This window comes from Polypterus senegalus, chromosome 3 (genome assembly GCF_016835505.1).
Source record: "Polypterus senegalus isolate Bchr_013 chromosome 3, ASM1683550v1, whole genome shotgun sequence".
Classification (NCBI taxonomy): domain Eukaryota; kingdom Metazoa; phylum Chordata; class Cladistia; order Polypteriformes; family Polypteridae; genus Polypterus; species Polypterus senegalus.
The window spans coordinates 152,569,103-152,595,734 of NC_053156.1; the positions used below are offsets into that span (position 1 = coordinate 152,569,103).

General features: G+C 36.6%; 1 protein-coding gene across 3 annotated transcripts in view; it reads left to right on the forward strand.

Moving 5' to 3' along the window:
- The first annotated feature begins 1,574 nt into the window (after nucleotides 1–1,574).
- The window catches only part of LOC120525623 (5-hydroxytryptamine receptor 1E), a 126,468-nt gene continuing 101,410 nt past the window's right edge, over nucleotides 1,575–26,632 (forward strand). The window contains exons 1-2 of one of the 3 annotated variants that reach the window (XM_039748079.1): nucleotides 1,575–1,902; nucleotides 3,142–3,312. The gene's annotated coding sequence lies outside the window, so the exon portion shown is untranslated. The remainder of the gene's footprint in view (nucleotides 1,903–3,141; nucleotides 3,313–26,632) is intronic. The other 2 variants (XM_039748080.1, XM_039748082.1) reach the window with 2 other exon arrangements.

Here is a 26,632-nt window from a genome sequence, read left to right on the forward strand (position 1 = left end):
GTAATTGAGAAAGACACATAGATAGATAGATAGATAGATAGATAGATAGATAGATAGATAGATAGATAGATAGATAGATAGATACTTTATTAATCCCAAGGGGAAATTCACATAATCCAGCAGCAGTATACTGATACAAAGAAACAATATTAAATTAAATAGGAAAAAAAAAAAATGATGTTAGCATTTACTTTTTATTTTACATTCACATTAGAAACCTTTTTGAATAAATTTTAGGATATATTAGCTGACTAATCTGTATAATGCTGGCTGTTAAGCTCCACTTTCTTTAGAGAGGTAACTCTTTTTCAACCTTATTTGTTCATTACTGTACTACTTGAGTGAATGATTTCAACATACATGCCACATAATCCAATGACAGACAGTTATTTCCTGTTATCATATTAAAGCAATGTCCTTGTTTACCAGAATATTTAGGCACTTATTAGACACCATTTACGTGTTGATTGAAAGGGCCTGATATATTCACTCAACTCTATATTTCAATTTTATTACTTTTTTAAATAGCCTAAGCAGTATAGAGAAAGGAACTAACACTAGAAAATATCTGAACCATTCAAAAAGTACACCAGTTTTTCTATTCATTCAAGCCTTCTGCCCAGTTGATCTCCGCTTGGAGTTTAGACGTTCTCTTCATGCTTGTGTTACTGTTTTCTCTAAATAGTTCAGCTTTAAATGATGGACATTTCTAAACTGAAAGTGATTGACTGATGATTTCACATGTCAGGTCAATCTTTCAGAAGTGCATTGTTATGGATTAATGCAGGTAAGTCTGTTTTATACTGAAGCTCAGCGCAGGGTTGGTTACTGCCTTGTGCTAAGTGCTGCCAAAGTGAATTAAGAGGCTACGAGAGTGTCATGTAAACTGTAAGCATATTAATATTGTGTAGAGGAAGTAAGAAAGAGGGTTATCTTGTCCAGGAACACTGGCACCCTATTCTTAATAAAGCGACTGGCCGCCTCGTTTTTTTAACATGCCTTAATTATTCTGATTAAATTTCCTTTTTCTGTTTTGCATCAAGTGATGATTTGCATTAACTCCCAGAGTGGTCCATACTTTGGCTGTCAAAACTGGATGAGTTTTTTTTTTTTTTCTACAAATTACATTTAGAAGATTTTCTTTATCCTACGTTATCATCAAAGAACCAGCCTACACGGTTTCTGTTTCTTTTAGTAAAGGATAAAAAAAGCTCTTTTGACATTTACCTGTGCCTTCCAGTTTGTGCCATTGTTTAACGCTCGGGCGCCGATCTCGTCTCTCAAGCCTCAAGGTAATGAAAAAGAGCTTCCTAATAACGATGCTAATTCCTAAGTATAAAAAAGGAGAATAAAAGGCAATAAACCTCTAAGTTGTTAATTAATGCGCACAACACCACGCAAGTGAACTGAAGAAATCTTACGACAGAATGCTTTTGAGCCCTCGGCTCCCGTTTCTTTACTACTGGAAGGCAAAAAGATTGTCGCGCGAGGAGCCGAACACGAGCGCCATCTATCGACCCAGCGACAGGATGGCACGCCCGGCGTTCATTAGTCCTTGATTTTCCACAAAAGCAGGCGGTGCAGCCGACAATTGCCACAGTTTCTTGTAGGTTTTCCTTCTCATCCTTTCTTCAGTTTATTCTTTCCTTCCTTGGAGTCTTAAAACAGAAATTAGGACAAAGAGACGCTACTATTAAAGGGGAAAAAATCCGTTTTGGATTGAGCCCTCTGTCCGAAAGCAGCGTGCAGATCTTTAAAACACCTGATGATCACCTCGAGCTTACACCAGCAAATTAAAGTCTGGAGTCTGGAAATACACTCCACTGGGTATGCAAGAAGAAAAAGCCTTTGTGGCGCGACGAGAAATGTATCCCAAAATGATGAGGCTGGCGGGGGAAAAACGTAAGTAAGATTTTTCAATAAATGCGATTAATGCCAGTGGGCGTTGGGTACTTCAGCATCTTAAGAGGAAAAAGTGAAAGTGATGGACACATTAAGATAAAGCAACGATTATAGATAGCATATAAAGTGAGCGAGATAAGCTAGTAATTAATGACTGCAAATCTACGAACTCGTGGACCAACACGTTTAAACACATATTTATCCACGGTGTACTGTTTCACTCAAGGACTTTGTTTCTTTCCAATGAATTTGAGTGTTTAAAATGTTCAGTGGATCTGCATGGTGGAATCCAAGAACATGCTGTAAGTGAACAAGCGCTCTTAAGCTTTAGGGGTTCTCTTTAATATTTAAAATGCCTTTGTCACCCATTCTTTATTAGAAAACTGGAAAAATTAAATTAGATGTTCTCCTTTCATCTAAGAATTCAAATTAGTGCCTCTATTTTTTAATTAGACACCCAAAGCTGATTCCTCACCCCTTCGTTAAATGTGGTTTTCATTTGTACATTATGAAATAGTTCTTTATGCTTTTATGAGAGGCCTGTTACTTTATGAGGACGCATATAAAACAAGAATTCACTGACTTAGAATTTAGACTGACAGTCATGGTTATTCAATCATTATTTTATATAGCGCCTTTAACAGTATTTACCATCATAAAAAAAAACAGATTACAATGCAGTATCAAACTTTATTCTGAAAGCAGAATAAATAAAAATTATAGTATGAGTAGAGACAAGAATGCACATGTATGAATATGAAAATGGATAAGGAAAAGGAAATAACACACTGTGGAAAAAGAGAAATCAAGTGCAGATTCAGAAACTGTGGTACAGCACTGCACAGCTAAGTCCATTTGAGACCATTCTAGAAGCTGGTCCACAGCCCTCATTTAGATGTCATAACTGATGAACCCTCACATAATGTCTTTGGTGCACAGTGGGTTATCCTTCTGTTGAACATACTGCCTTTACACTTTAGTTTAAAAAAAAAATCTTTTAATTAAAATTAATGCTTTTGACTAAGCCAGTTCTTCAGATTCATTTCAAACATTGCAATAATCATTTTCACTATCAAAGTATTAAGCCAGTACCATTCCTGAAAAAATAATGTGTAAAAATATTCCCAAATTTAATGAAAATGTTTCTGATATTATAAACAGCCATATGGCACCACAACACACATGAGAGATTTTTTATAATGTAAAATAAAATTCACAAACCTACTTAATTTATTCCAGTAGCCTTGGCCACGAGCAGGAATCAGCCCTGAATGGATCACAGTCAACACATCAAAGGACCCCCTCACACTAACATGGAGCCAGTCTGGAATCGCCAATTGACTTAAACTGCATATCTTTGGGATGTAGTAGAACAACTAGAGTAACCAGAGAGGAGCCTGCAGAGACATGGTAAGAATGTGCAAACTCAATACATGGGATACGGGAGCTGAATCCAGAATGTTACATCTGTTAGGCAGCAGTGCCAACCACTGGGTCTGCTCTAATGACAGGTATCTAATATATAAAAATTTAGTTGTGCAAGTCAGTAAACTAATTTTGAGTTGCAAATGCTTGGTTTTCGACAATATAGTATTTTCCTAATAAATAGGGATTTAAGCTGCTTCACTAAAAAATAATATAAAACATTTCAAGCACATAATCATTTAGAGGGACGCTTTATGAGTGTACTTAGTCATTAACAAATATCTATTGTTAGTTTGTCTACAGAACATGAATAGATTTCTTTTCTGTTAAAATTAAAATGACATTTTCAAATGGTACTTTTCAAGATAGGGCAATTTAAATTATGAAGGAAGGAATGAATCCTGAAAACTATTGTTTCTCTATCATTAAAAAGATTTTACAGCACATTACACATCCATCACAGATTAGAGTTACCTATTTATACACATTTTTACTTGAATCCACTGGTCCAAATGCTAAACGTATCCAATTCCAAACACAGTGTTAATCATGCAGTCATGTTCTTAGCTGATGTCTTACATCCAATTTGTGTAACATTAACATTTTTGGGATGTGTGTGGAAAGAAGAGCACCAGGTTAAAAACTATTCAGACTCAGTGGGCTGAAGTGCTTACAGAGGCACTGGATTAAATCATTATGTATTACTGAAATTCTGGAATTAGTGCTGCAGAAAGGGACATGTTGGGCGAGAACAGTCAAACCCAGGGCCCTGGAGCTGTGAGTCAGTATATAAGACAGTTCTCAATGTTCACACTAGTTTGCTTTTGGTGGGGTGGTAGTTTGCAAAATATGCAGATTTTTTGGCAATTTTAAATGTAGTGTAGGGTCCTGTGCTTATCTTGGCAGCCTTGGATGTGGCGCCAGACCATTAGAGGACAACTCGGGCCTCACTCAGAGCAAATTTAAAATTGCCAGGTAACCTAACATGCAGGTCTTTGGGGCATAGTTGGTTAATTATTAGTATTATTACTTAATATTTTCATATACATTTTTTTAATCATGTGACTTGTTGAATTTGAAAACAACTGGCCTGAAATGCTTACAGAGGCACTGGATAAAATCATTATATATTACTGAAATTCTGGATTTAGTGCTACAGAAAGGGAATGTTGGGCTTTTTCATAATCAGTTTAATTGATGTGACAACAAATTATGTTTGTGAATAATTTGGAATGCTACTGATTAAAATGAAACCCAATTACAATCCCAATATAAAGGATATGTGCAGTGAACTAGTCACTAAAGGTTAATACTGTTAGTTATTTTTCCCCCATTAGGTTTGCACTTAAATTTTGGACACAGGATCTCATTAAAGGTGAAAAAGCGTCTGACATGATTTGTCTTGACTTCAGGCTTGACATTTAGAAAACCTTATATTTCAGTAGGATGAATTAGCTTTTGATATCCACTGTAATACTTAAATTCACCAGGTATCATCATACTGTGTACGCACAGTAAAAAACATTCTTGAACTTATCCAAATTCATTATGAATAGTTTTGCTTCTGCTATGCTTCTTATTTTGTGAACTGGCCAATTATTTCCATTTTAAAAAGATGGGCACTTGTTCCAATTGTTGATAACATCCATCCATCTATTATCCAACCCGCTATATGCTCACGGGGGTCTACTGGAGCCAATCGAGCCAATTTAGGGTGCATTATTATTTGACACAATTCTCCAGTAATTTGTAGATGAAAGTTAGCATTGTGGGTTTTTAAAGGGTAAGTCTCCTACAACTATCCATCCATCCATTTTCCAACCCGCTGAATCCTAACTACAGGGTCACGGGGGTCTGCTGGAGCCAATCCCAGAGCACAAGGCAGGAACCAATCCTGGGCAGGGTGCCAACCCACCACAGGACACACACAAACACACCCCCACACCAAGCACACACTAGGGCCAAGTTATAATCGCCAATCCACCTAACCTGCATGTCTTTGGACTATGGGAGGAAACCGGAGCGCCCGGAGGAAACCCACGCAGACACGGGGAGAACATGCAAACTCCACGCAGGGAGGACCCGGGAAGCGAACCCAGGTCTCCTTACTGCGAGGCAGCAGCGCTACCACTGCACCACCTACAACTATGTGGAAAATATTTATTATTCTGTATGACCTGCAGATTTTGTTTAATTTAGCTTCTGTATTTATTATATAAAGCCAACCATGGAAATTATAATAGAGATATGTCAAAAAAGAATAAATAGACTTCAAAGTTGTTTAGTACATCAAACTTTAAGTATCCGTCATAAACAAGACCAAGACTACCATTTTATGGTATTAGATCATGAAGGCCACATATCTCAAGCAGCAAGTAAACATTAAGTCTTAACTCTATGAAACATTGGCCTTCAGAGTCAGCTAGTACAGGGGTTTATTCATTTTTTGTTGTAGTGGGTCTGCCTGCTTTAAAACTCCAGTGCCACGCACATTCATTTCGCCATTTGCTACTTCTCAGCCCTCACTTGTTTATTTTATGATATTTGACAATATATCCTATATAAAGTATATTGTAAATTATATTGTGTATCTTACCTGTAACAGACTTATTTATTTATTTAATTTTACTCTACCCCAGTATATACAGCTCTACCTCAGTATATACATCTACTGTGCTAATAAACTGCTGCGTCAGGCTGGGTTGTGTGCTTATTGTAAACATCTTAGTGCTGATGCTTTATCAGTCCTGATTGCTTTGATTTAACACATCCTGCATCATAAATTGCATTTTTTCAAATCTCTTTGGACTGTTTCTCTCATGGTAAATTCTACAGCTTGGTGCCCTCATTTTTGCTGTCTGATGGCAAATGGCTTTTTTGGACCTTGTTATAGGGTTCTTGTTGTGTTTTATGGTTTGCTGTTATCTGCTTCAGATAGCAACTGTTGCCTTACCCTTGTGAATGGATCTGGATGTGCTGATTCAGTAACTTAAGTTTGGAGTGATACAGAATTGATACAGAATTTTCAGACAACCTTCCATTTACCATTGAGTCTACAATGAATCCCTATTCGCCCCCCTTTTAGTTGCCAAAACTATGAGACCATGAGTATGGATGGCCAAAATGATGTCCCTGCATAGAATTGCTGGTAAAGAGTGGATCTGCTGCTTCTCCAGATCCAGATAAGCCAGTTGAGGTGGTTTGCACATGCATAGGGGATGCTTTGTTTGTACCTCCCAAAATAACAGCTTCAATGCACAGCCCAGTGGGGAAAAGACTTCAGAGCTGACCTGAGAGCATCTGGGAATTCCCAGGGAAGAGATGGGAGAAGTTGCTGAAGATAGAGTGCCCTACACAGTCCAATCTAATATGTTGCCACAGTGACTCTCATCTTGATATGAAGAGTGAAAGTGAACTGAAGGTTGCAGACTGTGTTGACTCACAATGTCAGACCTATCTAGTTAAGTCCCATCATGAGTGGTCCTTTAAAGGTGTGTAAAGCACTTCTTGAAAACCAAGGTGCCACATTTCAAGAGTTTTTAGTGTTTTAGTAGCACTATTACTATTACTGCCAATGTTTCCACTTGTGAATGGAAGTCTGGTCATTGGTCGTATCTTTTATGGAGGGTGGATGGTGGGGTAATGGTTAAGGCTGTCTAAGCAGAGTCTGTAATCTGAATTTTTGTAAGAATTCTTGATTCTTTTTTATATGTATATTTCAAAATGATATTATGATACTGTGCATATGTATCTAAACTGTTGGAAGGCTGTAAAGGAGCCTGGAGTCAATAGTGCTTGCTTTCCAAACTCCAACTTTACTTCTTCTCCCTAATGGAAAATTTGATTAAAAAACAGATTCTGTATCCTTGTTAACCAATCTCACATGTTGGTTGCAAATGTTATACTATACAATAGACTTAATTTCTTTTAAGCTGTAACGGTATTCTGCAAGACATTATGAATGCCATGGTAACTGCTAGCAAGTGTAAATGGCAGTCTCTTGGTTATACTAGAAATATCTTTGATTCTTTTTTATCAGTTTAATGATCTGAAGTTTATTTTGAAACCTTATTAGATGTGCATTTTTTCATTTTATTTTACAAAATCTAACTCCTTTGGAATCAGCAAAATGACAGACAGAATAGTTTAAATGTCCTATAAACCATGTCTTAAACAGTGTTTCATCTGCAGTCAGCACTCATGCTTAGAAGTATGTCCAGGATAGTATTATACGAAATGTGACAGTTTGAGTGGCAAGCAAGCCTAAGGTGTCTCTGGGCCAATATTTTCTATTAAATCCTGACATATTTCAGTCAGGATTCTCAACATATTCTTATGCATAGGCCACATGACATCTCACCAAAATAACACACACTCTGACCTTCTACACACACATTGCCCCAATCGTCTCCAGCCCTTTCTTTATTTTGCATTTCTTGGCCTGCTTTTCACCCATCATAGCACCTGCTTCCTTTACATTACTTAACACACATTTTATGTCCCCATTCAAGACAATTGGTGCTCTCTCTTTTTTCATACCCTGACATCATCCCAGGAGTATTTGTGCACAGAAAGGTAGAGGTACCTGGCTGCAGTCCTCTATCTACACCTGTGCTGTCCGGCTACTGGCATACAGTATGTCACAGTTTATGCTGTACATAATGCCAATCTTACTTTGATTTATTCAGGTTCTCTTTATACTACCTTACTGTCATAAAGGTGGGAAAAATCCACTTCTGATAAATTCCATCAAATGCTCAGAGAACATCATGAAGAATAAAGGATTGTGTTACAAATTTTCATCATAATGCTAAAATTTTTATTGAAAGCTTTCAGGCTATGAATTGATTGGCGTAATGAATGAATTTTAGATAAAATTGGTAGAAGTAATTGCCAGTTAGGGCCATACTTGTGTCCTTTAACAATGGGAAAATATAAGACAGTCAATTACTATTTAAGCCTATATTTTTGTGACTGTTCTTAAAAACAAGGAAGAAGCAAAGAGTGTGGTCTGTTCCTTTTTCTGTTAATAAATTAATTAGTAAAATGTAATATGACAGGTCAACATTACACCAAAACAAACATTTCATTTTATCTTGAAATTAATTTTTACAAACCACAACTTACCAGATGAGATACTATCTATACTAACAACTACATCATTTTTCATTTGCTTTCGGCACCCCTCAAATTTTCCCAGAAAATGCATCATTTCTCCCAGAAAATTGTTGCAATTACAAATGTGTTGGTATACACATGTTTATTACCTTTATGTGCATTGGAAGAACACAAAAAAACAGAGAATAAAAGCCAAATCTGACATCATGTCACACAAAACTCAAAAACCAGGCTGGACAAAATTATTGGCACCCTCAACTTAATATTTGGTTGCACGCCGTTTGGAAAAAATAACTGAAATCAAGCACTTACTATAACCATCAACAAGCTTGTTACAGCTCTCAACTGGAATTTCCGACAACTCTTCTTTTGCAAACTGCTCAAGGTCTCTCAGATTTGAAGGACGCCTTCTCCCAACAGCAATTTTGAGATCTCTTCATAAGTGTTCAATCGGATTTAGATTTCGTACGCATTGCTGGCCACTTCAGAACTCTCCAGCTCTTTGTCTTCAACCATTTCTGGGTGCTTTTAGAGGTATGTAGGGTCACTGTCCTGCTGGAACACCCATGACCTTTGACGCAGACCCAGCTTTCTGACACTGGGCCCTACATTGCGCCCCAATATCTTTTTAGATTTCATGATGCCTTGCACACAGTCAAGGCATCCAGTGGCAGAGGCAGCAAATCATCCCCAAAACATCTTAGAACCTCCACCATGTTTGATTGTAGGTACTGTGTTCTTTTCTTCGTAGGCCTCATTCCGTTTTCTGTAAACAGTAGAATGATGAGCTTTACCGAAAATCTCTACCTTGGTCTCATCTGTCCACAAGATGTTCACCCAGATGGATTTTGGCTTCCTCAAGTAAATTGCCAATAGCGTTTCATTTCATTCAGATGTTGACGGATAGTTTGAGCTGACACTGTTGCACCCTGAGTCTGCAGAACAGCTTGAATATGTTTTGAAGTTGATTGGGGCTGTTTATCCACCATTCGGACTATACTTCGTTGCAGTCTTTTATAAATTTTTCTCTTCCGTCCATGTCCAGGGAGATTAGCAACAGTGCCATGTGTTGTGAACTTCTTCATTATGTTGCGCACAGTGGACAAAGGAACATGAAGATCTCTGGAGATGGACTTGTAGCCATGAGATTGTTGATATTTTTCCACAATTGTTGTTCTCAAGTCTTCAGACAATTCTCTGCTCTTCTTTCTGTTCTCCATGCTTAGTGTGGCACACTCAGACACACAACAGAAAGATTGAGTCAACTTTTCTCCATTTTAACTGGCTTCAGGTGTGATTGCTATATTGCCAGCACCTGTTTCTTACAACAGGTGAGTTCAAACGAGCATCATATGTTTGAAATAAAACAATTTACCCACAATTTTGTCCAGGCCATTTTTGGAATTCTGTGTGACATAATGTCAGATTTAGCTTTTGTCTGTTTTTTTGTGTTATTCTAATGTACATAAAGGAAATAAACATGTGTATACCAAAATGTTTGTAACTGCAAAAATTTTCTGGGAGAAATGGTGCATTTTCTGGGAAAATTCCAGGGATGCCGATAATTTCATACAGTTTTTTTTTTTTTTTTTTGCTGTTTCATATAGTGCTGCTCACTGTGCATATGCACAAATCCACATATACGGTGAATTAATAGCAGATTGATAAATCATAAAAAATCTACATACATGAATATATAAACCCTCTTAAATACACAATACAATAAAGCATGACCATGTTAAGTCCATAATATTTTTAACATCAGACATGGGCAATTGACAAATAAGAAGAAGAAAAGGAAAAACTCCACTTAGCACCAATACTGGTTCCTAGTATCTCTGGTGTGATATTCCAAGGACAGAACTAGTAGCAGTACAAAGACATGCAGAGAGACTGATTAGCAACTCAACCTTGGGATGAAAGAGTGTGTCTGTGTGTTTGTGAATGGTGTTCCATGTTAGGCTAATGGACTGTTCTTCATTGGTGCCTTTGTTGCTGTTGATGATAATGGGATACATTTGGTTCTCTGTGATGATTTACTGGATAAGAATGGATTGATTTTTATTAATTACTTTTGTGAAAATTCAGGAGTAGAGGATGGTAATCAGCTGTAAACTGCAACAAAGCTCACCCTTAAATTTTAGTTTGACTCTCTTTGCTACAATAAGGTTACATAGTTTTGTTGATTTAACCTCGATTCCCTACGCATGCATGAGTAGCAAAGAGCAAACAACCTCTAAAATGGCACCGACCAAAGGGAATGTGCAAAGCAAAATACTCCATGGACATTTTACGTAATTTCATTGAATAGGACTCTGACTTGTTGGACTCTGAGTTTGATGCAAGTGATCTGAAGATGGATATCAGAAATGAAAGTGAAGTACCAGCATCATCTGATCGGTCCCCAGCTGATCATGGCGCTGAACACTTTCATGTAGCTGATGCGCCTACAGCAGCGTTTGCCTGTGTGATGGACAGCCGGCAGTCCATCCTGGCCGACACATCCAGGACACTAGATGGTGTCTTCTCTGCAGCATAGAGATGCCCTGGATGCCCGAAAGGCATCATGGGAAATTGAGTTTGGCTTCACAACCCTGCTGGGTACCATGGGTGCCACCATGTGGCTCTGCAGGGAGACACGGGGATTTTTATTTTCCCTATAGACCGGAAGTACTCCCAAGTACTTTTTTTCTCCAGGCTGAAGAAAAATACAAGTCTGCATCTGACCCAGGTCAAGGACTATTTAAAGGACTGGTCGAGACCCAGCAGAGAGAGCCGGAGTTGGGAGGGAGTGTGATTGAGTTGCTGGGAGGAGAGGAGGAATATTATTGTATTTGTGATTATTGATTTATTGTGTATAGCAAAATACCCACGCTTCGCAGCGGCGAAGTACTGCATTAAAATTTTTATTAAGAAAAAAAATTAAACCTTTTTAAACTGAGGGAAGATATGCCAATAATTATTTGTTAAGGATCTCTATGTATACCATGTTGTCAGTTCGGCCCTTCGGTTGTAACATGACCAAGCTGTGTGCTGAGCTTACTCTTGAGCATGTAACTTACAGTTGGCCATGTGAACAGTAATCTTGTCTCAAATCTCACAGCTTGGATTGCTGCTGTCATAATCGGTTTGAGTTTCATGGTTTGTTTCAATTACGACAGTATTTGCAGGATTTGTTGTGTTGAAGTGACATTCGGCATCTGTCAAGCGTTGTAAGCACACAACCGGTTTCATCGATAAAATCACATCCAGCTTTTGAGAGTTTAAACATTCATAAACATCAAAGTGTCCACTATTGAAATCGTCACCTGTGAATCTAAGATGTTTAAGAGGCATTGGCGGTTGTCGAAAGGTGTAAAATATTTGGCCATTTCGTACACTTGAAAGCGACAACCGAACAATTCAGCGGCAGCCATCAACTCACATTCAGAACCATAGGTGAAGGGCTTAAGCATTTCACTCTTCTAGTGCTCCTGTGTAGTCTAATTATCTCCTGTACCTTCATCAGTCCACACCTTGAACCTGTCCCAGTCATTCAATACATAAGACAGAATGTTCCTCCGGATATCAAGAGTGAGCCTGATATGGCCGTGCAATATGTAACAAAGAGAATGGAAAAGGTAGGTGGTACAGTATCTCCGGGCATGGAAACCACTCGGTAAGTGACAGTTCTTTGATCGATAGTAATCACCTCAATAGACATGGTAATGGGGGTTGGAATGATAAAGGAAATGGGTACCTGAGCAATGTAAAGTAAGTGTAAAATCAATATACAATAACTATAATTGTAATAAACAAACAATAAAACAGCCGAGAAGCCATGGATTAAACAAAAAGGCTGTAGTTATCAGTAGGGAGACGTGAATCCCGTGGCGAAGCAAGGAAGGGAATGTAGAGACCGGAGCGACGGACGGTCTTATATAGTCAGGCAGCCAACAACATGGGAGGCGTTGGGATGGGGGACCCAACGCCACCTCACACGGTGACCGAGGTGCAGGCTATGGACGTATATGTACGTAAGTAGGATTCAGTTAGCGTTGGGAACCCGTGTACCAAATTTTTGAAGATGGGCCCATAAGTAACAAAGACTGTTGAAAAGTTCAATATGGCGGCCGACAGTGGCATCATACCACCGAAATAAGTACGTACATTGGTTTCGTTAGTGCAGGAAGCCGCCTACCAAATTTCGAGAAGATGGGGCCATAAATAAGAAAGTTCAACATGGCGGACATTGTTGACCATTATGACCATTACGCGTAGAATTTCGAAATGAAACCTGCTTAACTTTTGTAAGTAAGCTGTAAGGAATGAGCCTGCCAAATTTCAGCCTTCTACCTACACGGGAAGTTGTAGAATTAGTGATGTTGGAAAGTTCAATATGGCGGCGGACAGTGGCATCATACCACCGAAATAAGTACGTTCAACATACATTGGTTTCAGTTAGCTCAGGAAGCCACCTACTAAATTTCGTGAAGATGGGGCCATAAATAAGATAAGTTCAACATGCCGGACGTTGTTGACCGTTATGACCGTTACGCGTAGAATTTCGAAATGAAACCTGCTTAATTGTTGTAAGTAAGCTGTAAGGAATGAGCCTGCCAAATTTCAGCCTTCTACCTACACGGGAAGTTGGAGAATTAGTGACGTTGGAAAGTTCAATATGGCGCCGACAGTGGTGTCATACCAACGAAATAAGTACGGACATCGGTTTCCGTTAAAAGTTCAATATGGCAGACGACAGCAGCATCATACCACCGAAGTAAGTACCAAATTTCAGCCTTCTACCTACATGGGAAGTTGGAGAATTAGTGACGTTGGAAAGTTCAATATGGCGGCTGACAGTGGCGTCATACCATCGAAATAAGTATGTACATTGGTTTCGGTTAGTGCAGGAAGCCGCCTACCAAATTTAGTGAAGATGGGGCCATGAATAAGAAAGTTCAATATGGCAGACGTTGTTGACCGTTATGACCGACAGTGGCGTAGAATTTCGAAATGAAACCTGCTTAACTTTTGTAAGTAAGCTGTAAGGAATAAGCCTGCCAAATTGCAGCCTTTACCTGGCGGAAGTTGGAGAATTAGTGATGAGTCAGTGAGTGAGTGAGTGAGTGAGTGAGGGCTTTGGCTTTTATTAGTATAGATTATGGTGGTGGGTGTGCTTAAAAGCACATTATATTTAAGAAAGAAGAAATTAAAAATATTTCTGGTTCTTTTACCTGGTGTCTTGGACGTTTGTCTGTGGGGTTTGAGGAGCGACAGCGCCCTCTAGTTTCACACCTGGGAGGACCACCACTTATGATGACAAGAGGTACAAACCATATTGCGTCACACTGCAACCGCCACCACCACCCACCTGCTGTGCGAAGACAGCCAGGCAGCTGGCCCACTGTGCATTCCTGCTGACCATTGAGGTGCCCCATGCAGCCACTGCCGCCAGAAACGCTGAACATTCGCCAACAGCAGCCACAGCACATAGCAATAGACGTTTTATATTGACTTATGTATGAAACCATTGCTTTTCAGAAAAAAAGTTTTTTGGAAAAAATATTCAGCCCTCAAAGAGTTAATGTGGCTTGTGTTGAACTGCTGTCCATATTCAAGTTTGGCTCCTGCCTTACTCCTGATTTTTCCCGGATAGTGTCCTACTCCCTGTGACCCAGTAATGGAAAGGACTGTTTTGAAATTGCATAGGTAGGTGAAAAGTATTTTTTTAACTATTTAAATGATTAGAGGTTTCTTCTTCCATAATGAGATAAACAGAACATGCAATTGCAAAATAGCTGAAAACAGAAAGAAGCATAATCAGTCTGGCAATTTTTGATTTTAATGTTTTGGATAAATTTAGACTCACATTTCCAATGTTTACTTCTTTATAATAATACATTTTTCTTGTTAATGTAATTTAATGTAATTAGATAAACAACAAGGAAGTAAAGATCGATTTTCTCTGCTATGTTTAATGAAAAAATGCTACAGACTGGACCAGATACAGTTCATTAAATGTTAGTCGAACTGAAGCTGAGTATGGCCCAATAAGAAAACCTAAACAGTAGGAAAAAATCAAGTCAGCAAAAACATTACAGCACTCAATTCAAATATTATGCTCATTAGTTTCTGTTATAACCACCAGCCTGAAAATAAAATAAATATACTTAAGTTATTTGTAGTGTACTAGGTACAAGTGCCGTTTCACAGTTCCAGGGCCATGGGATGGCCTTCCTATCCTTATTATTGTTAAAGACCATGCTCTACAGATACCAGTGTACCCTGCACTTAAGAAGTGTCCTATCAGGGCTGGCTCCTGTCTTAAATTCACTGTTGCCAAGACTTTGTAACACTAGTAAAAAACGCTGGGTCAAAAAAAATTACTGGCTGGATATGTTTGTTTGCTTTCTCATATCATTTATCTAACTGCTTTTACAAATATGTATTGTTCTCTGTCATAGTGTGCCTTCCCTTGGAGTATATTTTAGAATCCAGAGAGCATTTTTTTTCTCAAACAGAAAAGCCATAGACAGAGAGAAAGAGAAAGATCAACACAGCGAAATATAGAGGCTGGGGTAGGATGGATCTAATGAGTTGTCACCCTTGTGCAGAACTGAAGTCCAGATGAGTTCATGTAATTCTTTAAATGATGTAATCAAGAATCAGGATTGCAAAGTCCCAATTTAACCTCAAAAGAGGTTTCTTACTAGGAAGAAATAAACATCAAGTGCTGAGCAGGCAACAGAATTAAAACTTCCATAAGTGGTGGAGGAAAAACCAAGTGAGTAAAAAAGTGTAGATGACAGAGTAAAAGCTGCCAACAAGAAAAAGAAAGTAATTAGAAGATTTGATTTATAAAGAATGAAAAGGGTAAGCAGATTTTTGTTTTTTGCTTTTATGGTTTTGCACTGTTTTCTTTTGGGATTATTGGAATCTCCTGGGGCAGTGCTTTGACAAAATGCATGTCACATCATTTTTGACTCTAATATTGAAATATTAGCTTTCTGTCTCTATGTCTGTCTGTAGGTAGAGAATGTAGATTAAAATAGATTCATTTCTTTTTTCTGCAAAAGCAAAAATCTGAGAAAAATAAACTTAAACATCCTGGGACACATATACCAGAAAATTACTTTTAAATACATAACATTAATTCTCCCCCTTAATAACACAGTCCTAGTAAATCTCCATCACTTTTAACACATAGATCAGTGATTTTCAGGTGGTGTGCCCCAAGTTTTTTTAAAACAAATTAATGAAAGACTTCTTTAAAGAAATAAAATGCAAAAGAAGTCTATGGCACAGGTTTTATGCCATTTTACAAGATCTATGTGTCATTTTAATATTATACATTTATAACCAGTTTACATGTCTCAACTTGTTAAAAATGTGTATACTAAAAATTATTTTGTTTAATCAATTTAAATAAACATTTACTTCAATAATATGCACATGTTTGCGTTGCATGCACACCATGCTGTGTAATTATTCCAATGAACGCACATCTAGTGTTCATATTTATCCGCCACTACTCTGCGGCTGAATATAATCACACATACATACATATTATTATAATTAATAATAATAATAATATTGTGGTGGGCTGGCGCCCTGCCTGGGGTTTGTTTCCTGCCTTGCACCCTGTGTTGGGTGGGATTGGCTCCAGCAGACCCCCGTGACCCTGTAGTTAGGATATAGCGGGTTGGATAATGGATGGATGGATAATAATAATAATAATAACAATGATAATATATATATAATAATTCTTTACATTTATATAGCTCTCTGTGAGGACCCGTAAATATGAAATATTACTATGAAATATTATTTTTTTGTTGCAAAGTGTCTTAAATAGTTTCAAAATATCTTTTAAAAAAGCCACTTTAGAACAAAAAGGATAGGTAATTACTATTTTTTTTTTTTTTTTGTGAATCAATCAAAATTATACCTGTTTTTGTCAGAAAAAAAAAATCAAATGTATATTTTTTGGTTTGCCATAGAATTTTAGAAATTAGTTTATGTGTTCCATGAGATGAAAAAGGTTGAAAATCGCAGGCATAGATCATTTAAAAGAGTACCATGTCAGTACCTTGGTATTCGGTGTTCCCTGTTTACTCCTTCAGATGGTTACCATATTTCTACTCTGTATGACATTAACTGTGATACCTACACAACTGTTGCTGGTGTTCATTTAGTCAAAAAGTATCATTTTGTTATAAGCACTATTTTATATTGGAGCAGCACTGTGGCACAGTGGTAGCTCTGCTGCCTCCCAGTAAGTAGACCAGAGCTGATGCCCTGGGTTCAATCAGTGTAGATTTTGCATGTTCTCCTTTTGTCTGCATGGGTCTCCTCCGGGTGCTCCAGTTCCCTCCCATTGTACAAAGACATGCTGGTTAGGTGAACTTGTGACACTAAATTGGCTGTATGTATGTGTGTGTGTGTGTGTGGGTGTGTGCGTGTGTCTGTGGGTGTGTGTGTGTGTGTGTGTGTGTATGAGTTTGCCTTGCGATGGACTGCGTCCTGCCGATGGTTTGTTCCAGCCTTGCACCCTATGCCAGCTGGGATAGGCTCCAGCTACCCTGTGATCCTGGTATGAATTAAGCGGATTAGAAAATGGCATGACATGACTAGTTTATATTTCCATTTTATTGGAGCCCTTATATCTTTTTAAAGTGAGTGTTTTGTCTCATCTGTGGTTCAGACATCAGATTATTGTGAAAAAGAAATACACATAGATATTTTTTTTAGATTTGTCAATAACTAGAGATAAATGCAAAGTGTACTAAATCAATGAATTACAATGATGGCAGTACAGAGGCATTGTCAATCTAAGGTTCTAGCCTTGGACAAAATTTTGTGTAATGACACCTTAATAGTCTCCACAATGAGTTTTCCTTCGTCTTTTAAAGACAATTGTCTTAAAATGCTTTGAATTTCACTAAATTAAGTTGTGTGTGCCTTTACTGTACGATTTTGAATCTTTTTTTTTTTTTTCTGGTAAACTATGTATGCTATACCAACACCTCAACATAATATGTACTTTATAAGAAAAGTCAGTCAGTCACTCATCATCATCCAAATCGTTATATCCTAACACAGGGTCATGGGGGTCTGCTGGAGCCAATATCAGCCAGCACAGGGCACAAGGCAGGAATGAACCCCGGGCAGGGTGCCAGCTCATAGCAGGTCACACAAACACACACACACCAAGCACACACTAGGGACAATTTAGGATCACAAATGCACCTAACCAGCATGTCTTTGGACTGTAGGAGGAAACCGGAGCACCCAGAGGAAACCCACGCGGACACGGGGAAAACATGCAAACCCAGGTCTCCTTACTGTGAGGCAGCAGCACTACCACTGCGCCACTGTGCCGCCCCAATAACAAAAGTTGCTTTCCTATATTTTGTAGCTATTCTTTGTCATGTCAGATGTATTTTCATGTGTAAATAGTACAATAAAGTTTTCAATGACATGGCTTCTTCAGAACAATTGACATAAATACTGTAAATAAATAATTAAAACGTATGTATAGCATGCAGCATACACACATACATATACAATATTTGTTCTTATGATTGACTGTTCGGCAATCTTACGACATAGAGTTTGAAATTGTTCCTGAATCTGCTGATGTGGATGCCAATGACTCTGTATCATTTGCCGGAAGGGAGGAGTGAGAAAGGTGATTATGTAGGATGGCTAATTCTGTTTGCTGTATTGTATATGTCTCAAAATATTCTATGCTGCCTTCACTACCAACTGCAGTGCTATATGATTCTGAGCTTGAGAATGTTGTACCAGGACGTGATGGAGTCAGTGAGGGTGGACAACAATGTAGAGGTTTGTGTGAATAGATGGAGAAATATGAGCTGTCCTCAGACATTTGAGAAAGTAAAGGTGCTGGGGATTGCTTTTGAAAAAAGATGAAAAGTGTTATGTCTACTTCAGTTCATGAGTTATTGTCACTCAAAGAAATTTAAAACTGCTCATTCTTTCCACAGCATCCCCTCCAATGTAGAAATCAGGGTGGTCATCCTTCTGCTTTCAGTATTCTATGATAAACTTCTTGTTTTTGGTGACAATATTATAAAAGCTGCCTCACATGTTTTGAACAGGGAATATACTTCACTGTTTGTCTATGGCCTCTAATTATTTCTGTGGTGGTTACAACACTTTACCTGATGCAAATAGCTACTGCTTTGAAAATATTCCAGTCAACACAATTAAAATAGTTCAGCAGCATCGATTCTTTCTTATCTTACCTTACTCTTCAAAATGAAGGAGCTACTTGACCAAGTGAGCATCACTGGGTTTATAAAATATAGGAAAATTGTTACATTAATTATGTTTTCTGAAAATACAGATTCTTAAAAGTAAAGATCAACTATTACTGTATAATCTGTGGTATGCATAATTGTGTTTTGAACAATGACAATAATGGCTTGCAATGTACAATAATGCAATATAACAGGGGAAAACATCACACTTGTATAGTTAAGTGGTGTTACTGGTTAAACCTGTAACATAATTCTCTATTTTACAATATCGATAATATGTTTATCTTTATTCCATGATACTGTCAGTCTACTTAAACTTCATGTATAATTTCATAGGCTATTCAGACTATTTGTATCTAATTTTCCATATTTATATTGTCTTGTATTTTTTCCTATTACTTAAAACTGTGCTTTCCTTTACTTTCTAAAAAGAACATCTTGGAATACATGATAAATTAAAAAACAGAACCATTGACTGGAATGAAGGTTTTTTTCTATCTTTCTTTCACTCCCACTCACTTAATATTCAACTATTCTACTATAGTTGTGAAAAAATTTCCTTTAGCATTGCCACGTGTATAATCCTTAATGTCACTTATTGTTTTTGCATACTGTAATTTATAGAGTGTTACCATTTCTCTAGTGATCACAGACTTCTATAGCATCCTTGACGTAATTGTAACTGTAATACACCAGCTGGTATATAAATACTAAATAATGGTTTAGGTTTGGTGCCTTAAATAAAATTCTTAATATGCCAAGAAAGTATTTCAATGTCAACATAGTGTGGTGTGTTAATTAGCAGTGTGATACAAGTTAAAATATTGTAACTAATTGCAGAAGCCATAAACAATCCTTTGACTGCAGCTTGCTCACAGCTTGTAGTATTAATTAATCTAAATACTGAAGAACTTTTAAGAAATTAGTATTTATATGTTGCAGCGGTGTTATCACCTAAATATATCAATAATTGATGGGTTTTATACTGGTGGCACTGAGCAGATAATGTCAAGATTGTTGCCACTGCTGCCATACAGCTTGTTTGAGTCTGGGCTCCAATATTTTCTGTTTTCATATTTTTTTCCTTGTATTGTACCTTCCACCCACCACCAGCAAATGCTTGGTTGTTACAATAGATTAAATATTATGTGATGGAATGGTAAATAGAGTGTCACTTCACCAACAAAATGGATGCATGAGCAGATGTTATAGAAATTAAAATTAGCAGCCACAGTTAAACTCTTCATTTCCAAATCACTTTCTATATTGTTCTTGTGAATAAATGTAAACCTGTCACTTCAAAAACTGAATGATTTTGTAAAAGTAAACATATCCAGCAAAACAAACAAACAAGCAAGCAACAAATCTAATCTTTTATGTAAAAAGAATTTGGCTATGGCCAGGGTTAAGATTATGATTTGAAGAACTGATATAAAAAGAATCCTGTTTTACATAACTTAGTTAATTGATGACATTTACAGTACTTTACTGATGAGACAATGACCTGCAGGAAATGTATTGATTTTGATATTTAAATATGGTAATTACCAAACCACATTTTATGGAAAAATAAAATGAAAAAGAGCAACTCAGCAGGTTCAGAATAGGCAGTGTTCAATAAACAAGCAAAATTTATTTCACATTACTTATGCCATGTAAACAGGAAAGTAGTAATCTGTAGATAAATATAATGTGCAGTTTTGTTTATTTTGGTCTGATATTAGCTCCTTCTGAAAATGCCAAGTTCCTGTTCATTTTCTGGATAGAATAATTAACTGTACAAAATATTAATATTATACATTATGTTGACACCTTTATCTAAGACAACTTTAATGTTAAAAATAGTTTACAAATATTTATATACATTATTTACAATTGGAACACAAGCTGGTCAGACGGTGAGTCAAAGCTGGGAATTTGAAAGTCCAAGGGCCTTACTGCAATCTCAGTGCTGATGGGCCCTGCTATATAAGAACTGCTGTCAGCCACATGAAGGTATATGTTAACTGTTGTAATTATCTAATTATTCAATAGGTTTACATTAACCACTTACAAGACCAAGAGTAAGAATGCCTCACTGGGTAATGTTCATTATTCTCCCTTCTTCCGTTAATGAAATCTCTACCAGATCAGTAATAACAAAAAAAAAAACATAAAAATATGTTTAAGTGGACAGTAGACTGTATTAACCTGTAAAACAAGCACAGTAGAGTAAAAGTGTAGTACAATACAGCAGACTACGTGATCCTTTGAATCAATAAAAGCCCAGAACAGAATAGTTCAAAAATAAGGCAGCAGTAACACCATCCAGAGTGTTAACAGTAAGAAAACGCTTGAAACTGAAGTCTTGCAGGTAAAGCACTGCATAGCCCCTAACAGTGTTTGTCATGCCTGCTCCTGAGGGACCACTGTGACTTTTGGTTTCCATGTTAACCATTTTTTTTTTTAATCAGAAAGCAATTTTTGCCTTTAATTGCACCTCTTAGTTAATTAGACGCCTCATTAATGCTCTCAGTCTGTAGGGTTCAGAATACTTTGAAGTGTGTGAATAATTATTGTAATAAATTTAGAAAAGATTTGTAGTCTGATTACAGTTTTTGGTACACAAATTCACTTCTCCACATTTAGATTTTACTTTCACTCATATTTTTTTTTGTGTTAAGATTTTCAATACATACAATATTAGAGTAGCCAACTTAGCTTGTTTCGGTCATCTTTGCTGATTAAAGCAAGGCTGCAGGACGCAAGTACCCATCTACCCAATCTTCCTCTTTCTAAGTGAGGAAACTAAATCCTGTGAAGTAGTGATCTTATAAGATATGCAATTAAACTATCCAGAGGAGGAGTGCCTGTCAAACAAATAAGACTTAATTTGTCTATATTTAAAATTTGGCAAGCTTTTATAACCCAGTTTATTATTATAAATCATTGTACTTTGAGATATTATATAATAAATTTTTTTCAGTATATTACAGAAATCATTGTTACCTTCCTCACAGCATTGCTGCCACACAACTCCAAGAAAATGGCTCAAAACTTCTGGTCTGGTCTGGGTTCATGTGGAGTTTGCACATTCTCAGTGTCTTTGAGGACTTTTCTCGGTTTACCTCCCATATGCGTAAAAGCCATTTACTTTAGAATAACATTTACTGCATTTTAAATTGCTTGAATTTATTAATTAAATTGTACAGCTTGGGTGGAAAATAAATGATTCTATACTATCAGTGGTGACTTGATTAAGTATACTCATCAGATAGGACCCTATTTAGTATCCAGTACAACCTAAATTCTTTAAAATATGGAGTTAATGTGCTGAAAATGTGCTTTCAGATTTTGGTCCATATCTTTTCAAAAACATCAAGCAGTTTATGTGCGTGATGCAGTCACATGTTCATGCTGCAAACATTTGTCTCTACCTCATTCCAAAGGTGCTCTATTATGTCATTGGTGTAAACTGAAATCAGTGTCATATCTGCTTGAAATAAAGCTTGTTTTGTGACATAGTATGTTATCCTGCTGGAAGTTTGCTCAATTTGTTTTATCAAGAAGACAAACATGTGCCAAGGTAATACTCCCTGCATTATTAAACTACCTTAACTAGCCTGCATCATTGACACAAGGAGAGATGATTTATGGAATTATACTTTGTATGCCAAATTCTGACCCTATTACCTGCATGACGCTGTATTTGTAAATGCAGGTAACATTTTTTTGAATCTACAATTAACCTGCTTTAGTGTAGCTTCCTTCTGTTTGTAGCTGATAGGTTTGGAACCCAGACTAATGTTCTGCTTTTGTAGCCCATCTGCTCCAAGATCCTTTCGATGTCTTTCTGCAAAACATGGCTATAGAGAGATGGCTAATGTTTGAGTATTTGAGAGTTTTGTCTTAATTTAATTAAGTCTGACAATTCTTCTCTGACTTCACTCATTAACAAGATGTTTCCATCAAAAACAATTCTGCTAAAAAGATGTATTTTATTTCATCTGCTATTATCTATACACTTTACAATTTGTAATGTGAAAACTGTAGAAGGTCAACTATTTCTGAATTGTGGAAACCATTACATCTGATATCAACAATCATACTCTGTGTCTTGGTCATTCTCTGTTTGGTCAAAGAACAGCTAAAACTTAACTATTTTCCAGGCTATATATAGTGAGTTGCAACCACATGCCCGGCTGTTTGAAGAAGAAATCAGTTTATTAAACAGGCATACATAGTTAAACAACCACTGAATGCACAGTATATGGAATATATTAATATAATGTAGTAGGAAGAGGAATGTCACTATTTGAAATAGTGGTATTATATTGTATAGTCAAGTTTTCTGTGCTGATTTACAGTATCTCCTTTTGAGAAAGCAGTAGATTCATTCTCCACTAGTTTATCCAGTAAGGGGCTATGACCCTGTAAGAAGGAGGTTAAGTTGAAGATTAAAGACCAAGATAGGCAGAAGTTGATGTTGAACTTGATTTTCACATTTTCAGATTGTCATATGTAGCTAGTATGTCTATAGTACAGTACAATGTTTACTTACAGAAAGTCTCTTGATTGTAAAAAAATATAAAACAAAAAGTTAAAATAGTGCGTTGATGAGTAAAATATACAGTACAAGCAGGCATATACATAATATACAAGTACAGTATAATATACAGCAACATATACAGACAATATACAAGTATTTTGGATGTGTGAAAGAAGTAATCATATTTGCGTACTCATAGTTTTAAGTTCTTAAGTCTTACCGTCATTTGCCCTAGTGTTTATTTCACTAGTATACAGTTAAGGGAGCAAATTCCACAGAAACAGAAAAATGACAAAAGTGAATTAAAAGCTTAAATGTATGGGATAAATATGAATATTTCTAAAGGTGAATGCCAAATAAATAAATATTAATAATTTCTTAGTGCACAATTACATACTGTAAAGACTTTGCCAGATATGATATAATGTATCCGTAATAGCTGATAAAACAGTTACAAAATAAGCCAATTTTCTCCAAGGCTGAATGAATGTGTGTTGTATGACTTGCTCCAGGTCAATTGATGAAGCAGTGGCTGGCTTTTATTTAAGTTGATAAGTATCTTTGAAAAGCATGAGCAAATTTTAATATTGAAATGATCTATTTGGCTGAAAAATGATAGTAGTTACAGGAACAATAAATGTTCTTACTTAAGTACCTTCTCTAAACTTAACTCGCCATGTTACAAAAAAGACAACAGCAACACTAGAAGGATCAAGAGACAAGCTACTAGACTTACAGCATGGTATTCTCTATAACCAAGAACCATGGTAATGAATCTTTTTTAGTTTAAGCAAACGAAGATTAGGAGATGACATGACAGAATGGTTCAAAATGATGAAGGGATCTTGTGAGGTGGATGCCAGCTGTTTAAAATCATTCATTTAGCAAGTAAAGAGTAACACTGATAGATTGTAGTATATTGTGGTATATTTCTTATACACATTAGAATTTTTTCTTCTTCCTCTTCACACAAAATGTAAAAGTAGAGTAGTAATAGTTTGAGGACCTTCATATTTTGTCATGATATTTTACAATGGTATTGTGAATAAGGGTTAGTAAGATATGTACAGTATTTAGCCTGTTCTCATGAAATGTGTCCTTGGGGTCATATATGTAGAATTTTCACAGCTATTATAACTTAGAATGAGCTTTTGGCACAGTATGAGGAAGGAACAATCAGCATACATCAGTGCAGATAATGATGTAAAGAAATGGCTTTATGATAGTTTTCTTTGCAAGATTTTCAAAGGGTATGATGCTGAATTTTAAGCTCTTTATATATTATTAAGGTATATGTTTTAAAGAGTTAAGATTACTAAAATGCAGTAATAAAAGAGATGAGTTGTTTCAATCAGAATTGGAACATTTGTTTTCACTGCAACTACTGTAATTTTTCAGGCAAACATTGGAACTTGTAAACCAATGAAAAGCAACTAAAAAGCTATAAAGAATTATTAGCTTGTGGTGTAGATATGAGCAGAAATGGCCTTATAAACAGACAAAGCAAAGGGGTTCAGGTAAGCAGGAGCCAGAAGACTGAATGAGCTTTTACTGAGAAATATTTAACATGAAACATTCAAATTTTGCTTACATTTGCCATTTTAGCATGTACAACTTGATATCAAATTGTGCCCATTTGGATGTGATGTAATGTATCCACAAAAGCCTTCACTTGTAACCCTTGAGAGTTTTGTCAATGACCTTGGTCTCCTCTGGTGTCCAGAGCGCACACCTTTACAGTAGCACAAATGGCGTCCCTTGGTATATGAAGTATGTGCAGTATTACTTTCATAAATGGTGCCCAGAGGGTAACAGCATCCACTTAGTATCGTCAGATTGCAACATCAGCACACGTCCCTTAAATTTCATATATGGTGCCCCTCAGATGATGGTGCCTTAGGCAGCTGTGTATGTTACCTAATGGATTGACTGCCTCTGATAACCATAAAGTGGCAGGATACTTTGAAATATGTATGATTTTTTGTAACATGATGTTATTTTATCCACTAGAAAGGCAGCAGAATTTAGTCCCGAAAGTCTTAACACTGTCACCTTGAGTCGGGCTTAACCATATTTACATAATATTTCAAGCCTGTGTCACACTCAGGGTTAATGTCAAGAAAGTTACACTTAATTGGAAGTCAATGAATTAATTTAAGAACTGGAATTATATGGTCTTGCTGCTGTGTTTTGAGTTGAATATAAATCACTGAATAATTTGAGCAGCCTGTACTTTTGTAACGTACTGTACTTAACAAATATGTTTTATTTCAAATATATTTCAATGATATTTTTTCATTAGTGTTAAAAATATATTTTCCATTTTTCACATGTTTGGAATATAGCGTGGGTGCATGCATCTCTGAGCTATGATAGACTGCCACTCTGCCCAAGGTTGAATTCCACCTTGTCCCCAATGTTGCTAAGATGTTGCATTGGATTAAATGAGCTTGACAACATTTGAGAAGATGGATATTTTGTAGGGAGACATGCCATATATGATTTTGCTTTGACTGTACTGCTAAGTGAAATGGTATTAAAAAGTATTTTTTATTGTCATTTCTATTATGTATGTATGTATATATTATATAAAAAATAAAAGGAAATTATTGTTTAAAGTATTTTGCATCAGATACCGTAATTTTTGTGATTTTGTACCAGCTGGTTGTTTTTTTTTTTTTGTACTTTTTGCGATAAATATCTTTCAACATTGTTTTACACAGCACCACCATTTTGGCTGTATTTTCTTATGTAAGTCTCCATATTGTTGTAGCAACCAGGACCTATTGCCATCTCTTAAACATCGGAGGTTGCTTGGTATGACATATTTACTTGCAGGATTTTGGCTCACTGCTGCTGGAATCCAAGATTTTTCTATTTATGAAGGAAATTAATCAGGATTGGAAATGCTTTTAGGCAATGAATTTGGTTAAAGCTTTGGATTTGGTATTATCGTTAAATCATTTGTCTTTCTAGCTTTGACTCCTGCTTGTTTCCCAGACCACATTTTCTTCTTTTCATCTGTTAGTTCAGTAATATTATTGCAGCCACCTTCCTTTTGACAGTATAAAGGTGTCTACCTCTTTAAGTTGTCCTATTGAAAGTCTGGTAAAGAATGGTATAGCACAGTTAAATGTATTCTTTTGGTGCCTTATAATTAATATGAAATAACTTAGGTGCATTTACGTGTATGTTAACATTATTAAGTGTCATTGTTAAATATTTAGGTGTGTTCTACATCCTAATGTTTAGCTATGCACACAACTGTTCCTCAGTTAGCACTATAACAATGTTTTCAGGCTTGAAGACGTCTATTTCAAAGGGGTCTGTGCACACCAGGGAAAGTCTTAAAGAATGAAATTTGGTAAACAGAGTTGCATACAAAAATGTT